The sequence below is a fragment of the Prosopis cineraria genome, unplaced genomic scaffold (genome assembly GCF_029017545.1).
Source record: "Prosopis cineraria cultivar Desert tree isolate PC_DT_omini unplaced genomic scaffold, ASM2901754v1 PC7, whole genome shotgun sequence".
NCBI lineage: Eukaryota > Viridiplantae > Streptophyta > Magnoliopsida > Fabales > Fabaceae > Prosopis > Prosopis cineraria.
In genome coordinates this window covers 17,573,841-17,587,654 of record NW_026555338.1, presented here as the reverse complement: position 1 = coordinate 17,587,654, position 13,814 = coordinate 17,573,841, and the positions used below count along the sequence as shown (strand labels likewise).

At 31.5% G+C, this 13,814-nt stretch overlaps 1 long non-coding RNA gene across 1 annotated transcript; it reads left to right on the top strand.

Annotated features, from left to right (window-relative positions):
* Positions 1 to 4,165: 4,165 nt before the first annotated feature.
* Positions 4,166 to 6,753, top strand: LOC129315046 (uncharacterized). The gene is made up of 2 exons (XR_008594366.1): positions 4,166 to 4,420; positions 6,409 to 6,753. It is a non-coding gene; the product is annotated as an uncharacterized LOC129315046 (long non-coding RNA).
* Positions 6,754 to 13,814: the final 7,061 nt, after the last annotated feature.

Genomic DNA, 13,814 nt, shown 5'->3' with positions numbered 1-13,814 from the left:
TTTCTTTAATCCTTATCAACACACTTAACTCGTTGTTAACTGACCATTTTGTGGTTGTCATTGCTTCATATCACCTCACCTTCTCGTCCTCGTCTGTTAGTCATGTTTAAACTAGGTTGCTGATTTTCTCCCACTATATCGTGCTGTTCTGTGTCCACGAGAGTCTATTAGCAGTTTGTTGTCTTAGCTACCACCTTCCTTTTCTTCTCGGTCTTCATTTGTCAGTCATAGTAAAAAGGTATATCCCTTATTCTCTTGCTCTGTTTTGCGCCGAATTTGGGTACGCACGGTGGTCAATTTTTCTTTCCTCTTTTCTTCCTTCCTTGTTGTCAAAGTTCAATGTGGGAGTAGGTGGTTGCTGTTTCTTTTATTGTTGGCTGGAATCATAGCTTCTTCCTCCTTGTGTGTTGACAGATTTGAACCCCTAGCTTTTTCTGCTTCAACGTTGTTCTGTGGCTGAATTAGACTTGCTGCTACTAAGCTTTGTTGAGGTGAGATATTGTTTTCTTTCTCTCCTCGTTACACTATGTGGTACCGCTGAATCATTCCCTCCTTCTTCCAACTGATTGATGTGATCCCTGTTCTTTATTCTTGATACTCTAATTGTCATTAAGACTAAATTGTTGCATTAGGATCAAAAGTTCAACCTAGGATTAATTTTTTGGCCTTCTATATGTTAGATGCACTGAACCTTTCTCTACATTAGTGCTGCTGGACAATTTTCTTTGTTAGTCTTGAGTAATATATAAACAATGGAGGGTGTGATTTGAATGTTAATGCATTTACTGTGTTGAGAAAATAAGTAGAAGAGTCAAAGGGGAGTAATTAAGTATATTCAAGGCCTAAAGACCAATACTATAGATTTAGGAATTGTTTTTTTTTTTGAACTCTAATCTATTTCCAATGAAGAAATGTGTTTAGAAAGCAAATTGAAATTTATCTGGTTGGATTAAGGTCAAGTTGCCAATTTGATAAGGAAATAATAAATGATTGATTTTAGGGTTTTTGATTTACTTGCTAGGAATCTAATGGCGTCATTGGAATTAAGGTGAGAGGTCGGAAAGAACGAGCTTTAAAATTTAAGAAACTCTCAGGTGAGTGGGTAGATTTCTAAGTAAATTCTTAGGAAAGTGTTTACAAAAATCTCCCTATTTAGAATTTTAGCAATTATCTTTTATAAATTGTACAATTATTCTCATTTATCCTATTTTCCTAATAATTGTTTTATTAAAGAGAAGGTGTTGATTTTATGGGTAGTTTATATAATTGACAAATATTGATGAAGTAATAATAATAATAATTGATCGGTATTTGAAAGTGGAAAAAGAAGAAGAAGAGAAAAGAAAATTTTGAAATTCTCTCTTGCTTCATACATGTTATAGTTTACTGAAGGGGACTGAGTTCAAAACGCTGGATGCTAATGCCAGTTCTATTAGCCCTTGGTGCATCATGGTACACCTAGCTAGCAGGGTGCTTCTGGGAGGTGCTAGCCCCGTGCGTAGGCCAACGCATGTGGAACGGAGGGATAGTTATTCGTGACTATCATACTCACACTTGTTTTTGTGGGCTTTATGCCTGCGCTTGATTCGTGGATCTTGCCATGCTTCTTATGTGGCTCTTGCCACGCTTCTTACGTGGCTTTTAGTTGCGCTTGATGGGTTATTTACCCTCGTAGACTGTGTGTCCACGCTTGTTATTCATTCTAATAGAGCCCTCCTAAATTTTTGTTAACATTTTTAGTTTTCTATTTATTCTCTAAAAGCCTTTTTATCAAATTGCACCATTATTAAATATTTTTATATTTTGGGTAGTGGGATTTTTATTTTAAACATATATGTGTGACTTTACTAGCATTGACTAATTTCACGATCATCTTATAAAAAAAATTAAGATTGTTATCTATTTCTAGTTAAGGGCAATTCATTATTTTATCAAGGCATTTGAAGTTAAATTTATTATTTATTATCTTCATATTTTCTTTACTACAATTTTGATTGGAACACTACTTACCGGTAAATTTTTAATCTTAGATAGTATAGCTGACCCTACGCCTCCAGCTGACCATTGAAGGCCTTCTTGTTTTTGGGGAAAAAGGAAGCACATAGTGACTATCCTTTTGGTGAAATTTCATTTTGCATTTTGTAAATTATAAGTTAGCGCTCCACGTACCTTATGATTAGGCATTAATCTCTTGTTATGATGTAAATTGCTAAAATGGAAATAGTCTCCTTGTTGGTTGGGTTGACAGGTTTTGTTGTTGTTGTGAAAATTTCGAGAGGGTCAAATTATAGGGGAGAATCTGCCAAAATTTTCACAAAACGTTTAGACTTTGCTAACTTTATTATTAATGAATATAACTTACATATACTGAGATTTTAGCTAAATTCTCATTAATCAAGGCTTATGGAATATGAGCTCACCTTATATTCCATGCCGATCATACCCTTAAGTATTAGGGTGTGACAAAGTCCATATTAGAATAGTGAAATAGCCCTGTACGAAATTATGCAATACAATTAATAGTAACAATTAAACATTACATATTGAAATTGAGGCCAAGGTGCTTCCCACTCAACCATAAAAGCCGTCGATCCTCTTCCAGTTTTAGACTCTGCCTTTAATGAAGTAGCCAAGCATGACTCATGCCATGCCCCATTGTTGTCCTCATTCATCTAACTATTAACTCCATTCACATTCTGCAGTACCACTCATTTTTTTATAAATAAAAGTTTAGGTGAATTGAGTTCCAATGACTCATCGGGGTTAGGGCATGCTTTTAGGCTTAATGAATAATTATCATATCACCCACGAACAAAGTCTTCACATTAGCAACGGGATTTAATTCCATGACCTTATTAGTTGTGGGTCAAATCCTTATTAGTTGAACAAATCTTGTTGGTGAATGCATTAGCATTCTACTAGACCCTTTCTTACTTTTCACTTTTTGTCTGGTATATAAAGTAATATCCCAAGAATTTTAGGAAAAAATAAATAAAATATATTATCAGCACTTTTAAGTGTTTTTTATAAGATTTGGAGAAGATGTGTAATAACATAGAAATTTAAGAAAAATTAAAATTAATGATAAAGTATTTTGAGTATATTTTATTAGGTAAAAGAGCAAATTGGTCTATAAACTATGAGGCTTTGAAATTTAGGAAATATTTTTATGCAATTAATAATTAATTTGTAATGACCTAGAAAAATATTGACAAAAAATTAAAATCAATGATAAGCTACTTCATTATATTTTATAAATGTTGGAGCAAATGCACCAAAAGGGAGGGTGATCCTGTGGAAACTTTCCTGGAGTCTGCTCCCTAGTTCTTTGTGCGATTCCTCATACTACAAAAGCGGGGAGTTTAATTTTTCACCTGCCAAATGAAATTTCCATTTTTGGATTCCTTTTGAATCAAAAGTTTCTTGAGATATCACTTTGATAATTTGTTCTGAGCCTCACAAAGTTGATATTTTGCTTGATCCGTTGAGTTTAAAAGAGAGCAATGTTCTTGTAGTCATAGTCTCATGGATTTTATTTCATGTTATTTAGTAAACTACATGGTTATGAATGAAGATTGAGGTCCTGTTTGATTATTATAAAGGAATGGAATAAAATGAGTTAAAAAAATTAAGACAAAAATAAACTAAATCACCTTTCTCCCATGGTAAGTATGATAAAATTTATTAATATATATTATAAATGTGAAAATCATTTTACCCTCTAAAAAAAATCTTATGAATCATTATTTCTAACTCCATTAACTAAATTATCTCTCTTCCTTATAAATGTGCTCACTGATCTACTTTGATAATCTTATTTTTACCTTTATTGTTTTAATTCATTTCATTTCATTCCTTTCTAAAAATGTAATGATCCAAAATTTTAAATTAAACATTTTTAATTGATATTTTCATTTAAATTAGTTTATAGAAAATCAGGAGTGGTATTTTAGTGGAATTAATTTTAGTAACTTTTTGAAGGTCTAAAGTTGGATTTTCATTGAGCAAAAGTTTGATTTTATTTCGTTTTAAATTATAAAAAATTTTGGGCTCCTTCTTGTAATTTTTCCTTGCGTCATACCTTGTAGTTTTCCCAAATTTCCTTTTTGGACGGAACTTACATTCTCCCTAGCGAAACAGAGCATTGCGTTTTACCTCAATTTTTTTCTTTTCTTCACCGACATGGGCTCCCCTGATTCTTTACTGTCGATTTGCGTTTCTGCTCTTCACCATCGACTTGCTTCCTAGATCTTTGCCATCGGCTTCCTCTGTTCGCGTCGCTATTTCGCAGCTGGGAGTGGGAGATCACTGGATTCGCTCCCTTGTTCGGCCGTTCTTTTCCTCTTCTCTGCTTCGTGGCCGACAGTGATGCGTGGTGCGTCATCTTGAACTTCTCTTCCTCCTCAGTTCTGGGCGTGAGGTAACCTCAATTTCTCTTCCTCCTATGACCGATAGGTGCTGTCTCTTCTTTGATTTATGCTGCTAACACACACACACACACACACACACACACACACACAAAAGGAGAGAGAGAACAAAGAAACTCATTTTAATTGCAATGGAATTGTTGGAGAAGGAAGGAAGATGGGAACTAAGTGAGAGTTTGGAAAGGTTTGATGGCTGTTATATCTTACGAAATCAGTTAAAAAAAACAGAGAGAGATTTGAGAAAACTCTAATAGGTTGTGTTGGCATTTTGAAATATATAATTGTTGAATTTGAACTGAGGTGTGTTGGTGTAACGATTGGATGTTATTTTATTTTGATGCCAAGTTGAATTTGATGTAATTTATTTTTGACAAGTTTGAAAGTGTTTGAAAAGGATTATTGATAGAGGGTTAAGAAGATGTTTATTTATATATCATCTTGAGTGCCGATAAGGTGTCTGTTAAAATGCCTAAAAGAGAAATTATAACAATGAGAAGTTTAATGTTATGTTAAGTGGAGTTGTAGGGATAGACTATAATTTGTTATATAGTTTAATTGATTCAAGTATATTTAAAATTTAAATGATTATGGTGCTATTTTAAATATTAGTTGAATATCCACCAATTGTTTGGGAAATTACTTGACAAGTAAAGTTGAAGGATGTAGTGAGAGATTAATACAGTAAAGATAATTTTGTTAGTTGTTGGAAATTGATAGTTAAATACTTACTTACTTATATTAAGAAAAGAGTGACAAAAATGATTTTAGGATTGTGATTTATTTGTTTGGGAGTTAATGGCATTGTTGGAATTAGAGTGAGAAGTTGAAGTAAACTAAGCTTTAGAACTCTTGGAAAATTTCTCAGGTGAGTAGGTAGTGTGCCAAATAATTTCTTACAAAATATTTATAAAATTTCTTTATTTAATTTTTTACATTATTCCTTTATAAGTTGTATAAATAATCTTGTCAATTTTAATTTTCATACAATTTTTTTTATTTACCTAACTTTTGTATGAACTGTTATTATGAAATCTGCTTTATATTCATTAAGAATTATGCTATTGTGAAAGAATATTTGAATCCAATACATTATTAACAGAACATTTATTCTAAACATTTTTGTTGTTTAAATTTTTATAAGTTAAACTACTGTTATTAAAGATGGTGATTCATGCATGGAGGAAATTGGTGAGAAAATTTGATAGTTGAATATTATATTTTGAAAAGAATAGTTTTCAATGAATTTTTCAACCTCATGCACGCTTGATTTTAATCAGGGGGACTAAGTTAGGATGCTGGAAGCTAACGGCAGTTCCGTTAGCCCTTGGTGCGCCATGTGCGTAGGCAGGGTGTTTGTAAGAGGTGCTAGCCTCGTGCGTAAGCCAACACACGTAGAATGGAGGGATGGATATTCGTGAGCATGGTACTCACGCTTGTTTCATGGGCTTCGTGCTTATGCTAGTTTCGTGGTTTCTAGCCACGCTTGATTATTTCGTGCCCTTAAGCTGCACTTGTTGGTTATTTACTCATGTAGACTGTGTGTCCATACTTGTTAATCGTTCTGACAAAGTCCCATTAAAAGTGAATTTTTAAAAATTTATTATTTTTAAATTTATTCTATTAAACAAACTGCTGTTTGACCGTATATGATTTTGCATGGTAAATTCCCTTCTAGATTGGTTTAAAAAAAATTATTGTTTTATTTTAGTTATTCATAAACATTTTTTTATTATATCATTATTTGAATTCCTTTTATATTTCTATGAGTTGTACAATTCTTGATAACCTATAAAACTTCAAAATTATTGGTTTATTTCATGATTATATTATTGAGCAACTTTGTCATTTATTGTTAGTAAAATACGGGTTTTAATATTTCATTGATTTGTTATAAACTAAATTTTTTTAATTATTACTTGTACATGTTTTATCTATGATTTTTATTGAGACGCTACTCACCAGAAAATTTTTTTGGTCTCAGATAATGTAATTGACCCTGCACCTCCTGCTAATCATTAAGGGGCTCTTTTGTTTTTTGGACAGTGGAAGCATACTTCAATCATTTGTTTTAATGTAAATAGTTATTATATTATACAATGGTAGTTAGTGCTCTATGTATATCGTAGTTAGGTTTTAGTCCTATTTTTGTTGTCATGTAATCTGTTGGTGTGGAGTTAAGTTACTCTTCTAGATTTGCTTATAGGTTTATTGATTATAGAAATTTTGGAATGTTCTAATTACAGGGAAGATTCTGCTGAAATTTCTACTGAATATTTAAGACTTTATGAACTTTATAATTATATATATATATATATTATATGATTTATTGATCAGTATAAATATCTATCATTGTTATAGTTTAATATTTGGATAATTGAGCCTTATAGAATATGAGTTTATCTCATATTTCGTGTCGGTCACACCATTAGCATTGAGGTATGACAAGAAAGCAAACAGAATCTTATTATTATATTTGTACTTTGATGTTTTGAATTCAAAAATAGTGGCCTTGGTTGTCCAGTTGAAACCCTACTAGTGTTTACTCTTAGGTTCTTTGTTCGATTCCTCATATTGTAAAAGTGAAGAGTTTTATTTTTCTAATTCGGCCAAATGAAATTTACATTTTTGGATTCCTTTTGAAATCAATAGTGACCTTTGGTGGTCAAGATTTTTCATTGGAAAGAAGTTGATTTTCTTATATTGTAGAACTTGATTTTTGATATTCTGTGTGTGCATATATATATATATATATATATATTGGCCTTACGCTTGAAAGGTAATCGTTAGCCATGTGCTCTTCTTAAAAATTTTGAGATAGCTGTTGTTGCAATGGGTTTTAGTTTATGATAGCTATGCGGGAAACTTGCTTCCATGTGATTTTTGTAATTTAAAATGAAATTTACTTAGTGAGCATGACTTATTACAGATAAATTCTTTACTTGATGACAAAACATGTATTTTATCATTCCAACTTGAGGAACAAAGTCAAAAGGATATGTATTTCTTACAAATTTTGTATTGATGTGTAATGGTAAGAACTTGATTTTTGTTTGAACTGGAAATAAATATGTTGCCAATACTTATCTTGATTTTGTGTTAAGACAAAGTTTGCACTTATGCACTTTTTTATTAGGCTAAAAAAAATATGTAAGGCATGCAAAATTATGTTGCAGGAGAGATTTGCATGTCAGGCTATTACACATATTTATAATTTGTTTTGGTTAAAAGGATTGGTTGTTTAAGATTTTGTGTGGAGTGCCTTGTATTTAAAGACTATAACAAGAACGTAACTAATTTTATTTATGTTCTACTTGTATCTAGAGGTTTATGCTAAATTTTAATTGCTACATTGAGAACTAAATTTTGGATTGAAATTCGGTCTAAACTAAGTGGGCGTCTAATTTTCTAGAGGTGTCAATTAGAGCCGGCCTTTGAAGGATCAGGGCCTAAACAGGCTAGCCATCAGTGCAACCCTAGCTCTCAAGGTTCTCTCTCTCTCTCTCTCTCTCTCTCTCTCTCTCTATATATATATATATATATTTTTAATTTAAAAATTCTAAAAAAATATTTAAAATCCAAAAAAAAGTTATTACACATAACATTAAATCTATAAAAATAAATTTTAGTCTAATAAAAAGCATCATCCCAAAATCAACACCGATAACAATTAGATTTTGTTACCATCATAAGCTAAATCTTAATGATTTTCATTATCATCCACATCAATATAATTTCATCCTTCTCTTTGTGGAGCATCAATAGTAGCAAATATATTAAGCTTTTCATATATTCTTTCTTCATTGTCATGAAATGAGGCTAGGGTTTTAAAATTAGTGTAGTATTTAATTTTTTTAATCTTAAAATTTAAAAAAATTACAAAAGGGCTTAGGGCTGGCCCTTTCCAGCCCTTTTAAGCCCAAATTATTATTTTATACTCTAAAATAACGGCCCAGCCTTAGATTTTTGGGGACTTAAAAGGGCTGGCCCAACCCTAATTAATGGCTATATAATTTTTCAAAGTATATTACATATTTCTCAACTCTCTAGATACTACTTGTGAAGTGGTGAACAACTCTTCAAATGGTCTCTTAACTCTTCAAATGGTCTCTTCGATTTAGAAAACTTATAAAATTAAATTCATTGGGTATTATGTGAAACTGGTGAGTATTTATTGGATGTGCTTCCAGGATTTGAGATAATTAAGTCTAAACTTATCACTCTCATGCTCATATATAATGTGTAGTTCGGATAATGATCATAATTGTGATATATAGGCATATCATCTATATATATAAATTCAAAGGATTGAATTTTTTAAGAGATGAGGAATGTAATGGCCTGGGAATTAAGGAAATATTTTTATGCAATTGATAATTAATTTGTAATGACCGAGAAAAATGTTAATAAAAAAATTAAAATCATTGATAAGATATTTACTTGATTATATTTTATACATTTTGGAGTAAATTTATCAAAAGGGGAGGTGGTCTAGTGAAAATTCTCATAGTGTGTACTTTCAGTTTCTTGGTTTGACTCATATCCTAGAAGAGAGAAGCTTTATTTTTGAAAAAATATAACTTTACATCCTTATATTTTGTTCGTATTTGTCTTAAGTCCCTGACTTAGAACACTGGAAAATAAAAGTGTAGTGACCTATAATAGGGACTTAAACTAAAATACGAGCAAAGTATGAGAATTCAAAGTTATAATTTCCCTTTATTTTTGCGTCAGCCCAATTAAATTTCCATTTTTCCCCTTCAAATAAAAAAAAAAAAAACCCGAGAGACAGAAACCAAACTCGCGTTTTGTGTTTCTTTTCTCTGCCACCCTCATCTTCATCGACTTTCTCTGCGACCCTTTCCTCATCCTTCCTCTTCTTCCCTCTTCTGCTAATTCACTCCAATCCTGTTCACAAGAGAATCCCAGTTCTGATTCGCATGCAGAGATAAGCGTGTGTGCGAGTCGCTGATTATTGTTGAGTACATAGACGATTGAGGTCTGGTCTTCTGCTCCTTCCATTCTTCCCTCTGATCCATATGATCGTGCCATTGCTTGTTTCTGGGCTAGTTATCTTGATGAGAAGGTACGTACTTTTATTCTTTATCTTATTCTCTGGATCATAATATTAATATAGCAGTGATCATGTGGAGTAATTAAGTATTGACATTTGATAGTAGACTGTGGACTGTGTCTGTGTGTAGTGGTTCCCTCCAATGAAATCTGTTAAGGAAGGCTCTGATTCAGCAATTACAAGAAGGATTAGCATTGATATAGAATTCTTTGGTGGTGATCGGGTCGGGTATCTGGATACTGCGTTCAGGTGCTTCCTTGGGTGGTTTAGGCTCATCGAGACACTTGTTGGGCTCAAAATGTTAGACTCCAAGACAAGTGGATTTTAATGTTAATAAAATACTAACCTTTTTTTTAAAAAAAAATTCCACACTTAATATAAAAGGTTTCATCAGATGTTAAAGAAGCATTTATTATGAGTTTTCTTTTTTAAAACATATCATTCAGAATTCATTCCACAAATACCTTCTATTTGTTTTTTTTTAAAGAAAATCAATGAAATGAATGAATATCACTTTTTTGGATTGATCATTTTTTTGGTGAAAATAAAGACTTTCGACTATATAACTTGAAGAACTTTCTTTAATTGAAGTGATTTTTAAAAGGGTTTTAATTTATAAAAGGCACTAAGAGTTGTCTTTCTCTTTTACTTCATACTAAGTGTTCTATGGTGATTGCCTGGGCATGACATCCTAGCTAGATTCAGATGTTTGTGAACTAAAAATCGTATGACAAGATCGGCACACATGGAAAAGATGAGAAGCAAGAGAATAAACTGGAAAATTTCTTTCTTATTTCCTTCTGCATTTACTTTTAGAATTTTCCTTTTCCTTTCTTGCTTCCCATTTCATCCCCTTACAATTCTAGCCCAATTTCCGCCTATTTTCACTTCCTATACGTTCCACTCTTATTTTTTTCACATGGCATTTTATTTTCCATTCCATTAATTTTGGGATATCTCCATTTAGCCAATATTCCTGATCTGAAAATAATTAATTTCCCTTCCAAAAGGAGAAAATAGAAAGCTCACGTGCCTTCCATTATTATTTTGGTTGATTCATCTCCGACTTTCTTCACAGTAATCACCTCACGTTCAGCAGCTTGATGCATATTAGACCACCGGCTCTTTAGTTTGCTTTCAACAGCACAAGCCATCCCCTCCCTTTGCTCATTCATGTTTCACAACTATCTTCTCCATCGATTGACTATTTTTCCATCAGATTCAGGATCACTCATTGATTCCATCTTAGTCTTTATTCATTTTCGTCTCTCTCCAGCTCGTCTTCTCCTCCATCCCTCCCTCCAAGATTTTTCCACGCTACTTTTCAATTCTATATTCTAAACTGATCAAACAAATCCTCTTCTGGTCCGTACAAAAACCTCACTTCTCTTTCGGTCAAATTCTTCCATCCAAGCAAATCGTGTTCATCATCCTCAATCTTCACGGCCGAGTGTTTTCATGATTTTGGACCTGGAATGAAAGCTATGATGTATGGCTAGAAGCCTGTGATCCTTGGAAGAAGAAGAGAAGCACTTGAGCCAAGCATTGAAAGGGACTAAGTTATTACTATCTTGACTCTAGTTGCAATTTCTATTTCTCAATTAGAATTTGGACCTTGTAACTAGTGTAGGCTATGTGTTTGATGAACTGCTTAGCTGTTATTTTATAATGATACATTGAGAATGGTGTTTGCTTGCTGTAATTTTTGTTTGGTCGTTGGACGACGTAGCCTAAACTTCATGTTACATTGTCATTGTTAGCACTATATTGGTTGTGATTGCATTAGTATTGTGTTGGTATCAATTTGGGATGCTTGGAACTTAATTTATCTAATTAGAACTCATTTTTCCAAGTAAACTTTGTGCTGTTCATTGGCCATACTTGATCATTGTATTCATTACATATTGGTGATGCTAAATGGTTAACTTGAACTTCCATTAATCACCTAGGATGATAGGGAACTTTTGGAAAGCTTTTAAATCAAGTTTAAGTGAGTGCTTAAGCTCATTTTACCAATGAATTGAGGTGACTTAGAAATTTAATTTGGCTAGGATAAGCTTCAACTTTCAGTCCTATATATTCCACACACATTGATTACAAACACCAATCCATTTACATTTCACTCATAAAATGGGAAAATTCACAAATATTAGAATAGTTTCATTTTATTATCCTCTTTGATAATTCAAATCAAACCTATTGTTGTTGTTTATCACAACTTAAAGTTCAATTTAACTTCTTTCAAGTCCAACCTATTGAGGAATCGACCTAGCTTGCCACTAGCTATACTAGTGAAAACTTAGTTTATTTAAGAACCCACAAGACAAATTTCCATGAATTTAGAGGAGAGGCAATTGCAAGAATGAAGAATTATTTATCGTTTAAAATGTAATATTTAGACAAATCTTTTGTTCTTTTATGATAAACTCATGTATAATGTCATCTACTTTTATTCATAAAAAAAAAAAACTCATACTTTTGTTACTTTTATTGTTAAAATGTATATATTTAGAATTAATCATGAGAAATATTGAAATTTGAAACAATTATATTTAGTCATTAACTGCAATAAAATATATAAATTTTAAATATGCAGTCAATGATTAAATGTAAATGTTTGAAATAACCTTTCTAATATATATGATCTACATTTCACTTTTTATTTAACATAAAAACATAATCAATAAATCCCACGATACCAAAGCAATGAGAAATGATAAAAAATTTAAAATATAAATCTTTTTAGTAAAAATGTTTCTACTTATATTTTATCAAAATAATAAATGAATTTGTATTGCATCGCATAAAAGGGATTAATTTTTTATGTCTAATATTTTATATTAATTTTAACATTTTTAATATGCAATTTTATTTTATTTTTTTTATCAAAGCAACTTTAACTTGCCTTGACCCCGCCGAGCGCAAGGCCATCTAATCAACATAAAAAGTCATTTAGGTTAGTTCATCCCGTTATCACCGGACATGCAAATATTCCTTTTTAATATGCTTTCTAAACAAATTATAATATCTTCTCTTTTTATTTTCAAAATTTACACAAATTTTTCTGAAACAAATTAATTTTGAAGCATTAAAATTTTTTTGAAATATTTTTAGATTAAAGATATTTGTGATGATATATATATATATATATTAGTAAACTATCATTACCTACAAGATATTATATTAGTAAAATATCATTTAAATTCTCATATGAGTCAAAGGGTTCTTGGGGAAGTATCAATGGAATTGAAGAAATATCAAAATTGGGCCAATCAAAAGTATGGGACTAAGGCCCTCATAGCAAAGAAAGAGGCAAAATGACTGCATTGTCCAAATTGGGCTAAGAATTATTGAACTTTTAAACAGAAACTCTCTTAATTCAATGTGATTTGAATTCCTACTAGCGCAGCTAGGATATGAGATCAGAAAGTCTGATATATTTTTAAAAAATAAATTACTTATATTTTACAAATATATATGGCTTATAACTTAAAAGGCTTTATAGTAAATATCTTATATTCATCATCGCAATTTATTATGATTGAATATTTGATACATTAGGTAAAAAAGATTTTATATAAAAGTTTTAGGTGAATATTGTTACTTATTTAATAATAATTTTCTCTTATATTATAAATACAGATATTGTATAACAACAGAAAATTGTGTTTGAGAAAAATGTTAAAATTAATTTTAATCCCCACTTTTAGATAAAATTTCAGTTACGCCCCCCCCCCCCCCCCCCCAACACAATGATTTATGGATTCGTCCCTGCTAGTATGGGGTGTAAATTAAAGGAGGGGTGGGAGCATGAGATGAAGATCAGTACCCATATAACATCTAGGTTTCAAAATTTTGAGGGGGTGCCTTTACCTGCCACCTTAATTATACCTAGCTCTGACGTTATTAGGAGAAAAATTTATATTTAATATTTAATTATATCTTAAATATGATTGCTTTTAATAGAGAGATACATGTCAGTAATAAAAAATAATAATAACTCAATGTGATTATTTAGTAGAATGCTCCAATAAAACACAATGTTTTGGGCTAGGCTCCAATATACACAGCGTCAAGTGGAAACTTAGAAGAGTTTTTAATTGGTTGGGGACTTTTTATTATTATTATTATTAACAAAGAAGTGATTATTTTCCGCGTTTGTTGGGCTTGGCCAAGATGAAACTTATGATTGAAGTGCTAGCAGAAGCAGTCTATAAAATTTGGCTCACTTTAGCTTTTCTTCTTTAATTTCATTTTTATTATTAGGTGCTTTTAAAATTTAAATAAGATCCAAGATCGTTTAGTCACATGAGATT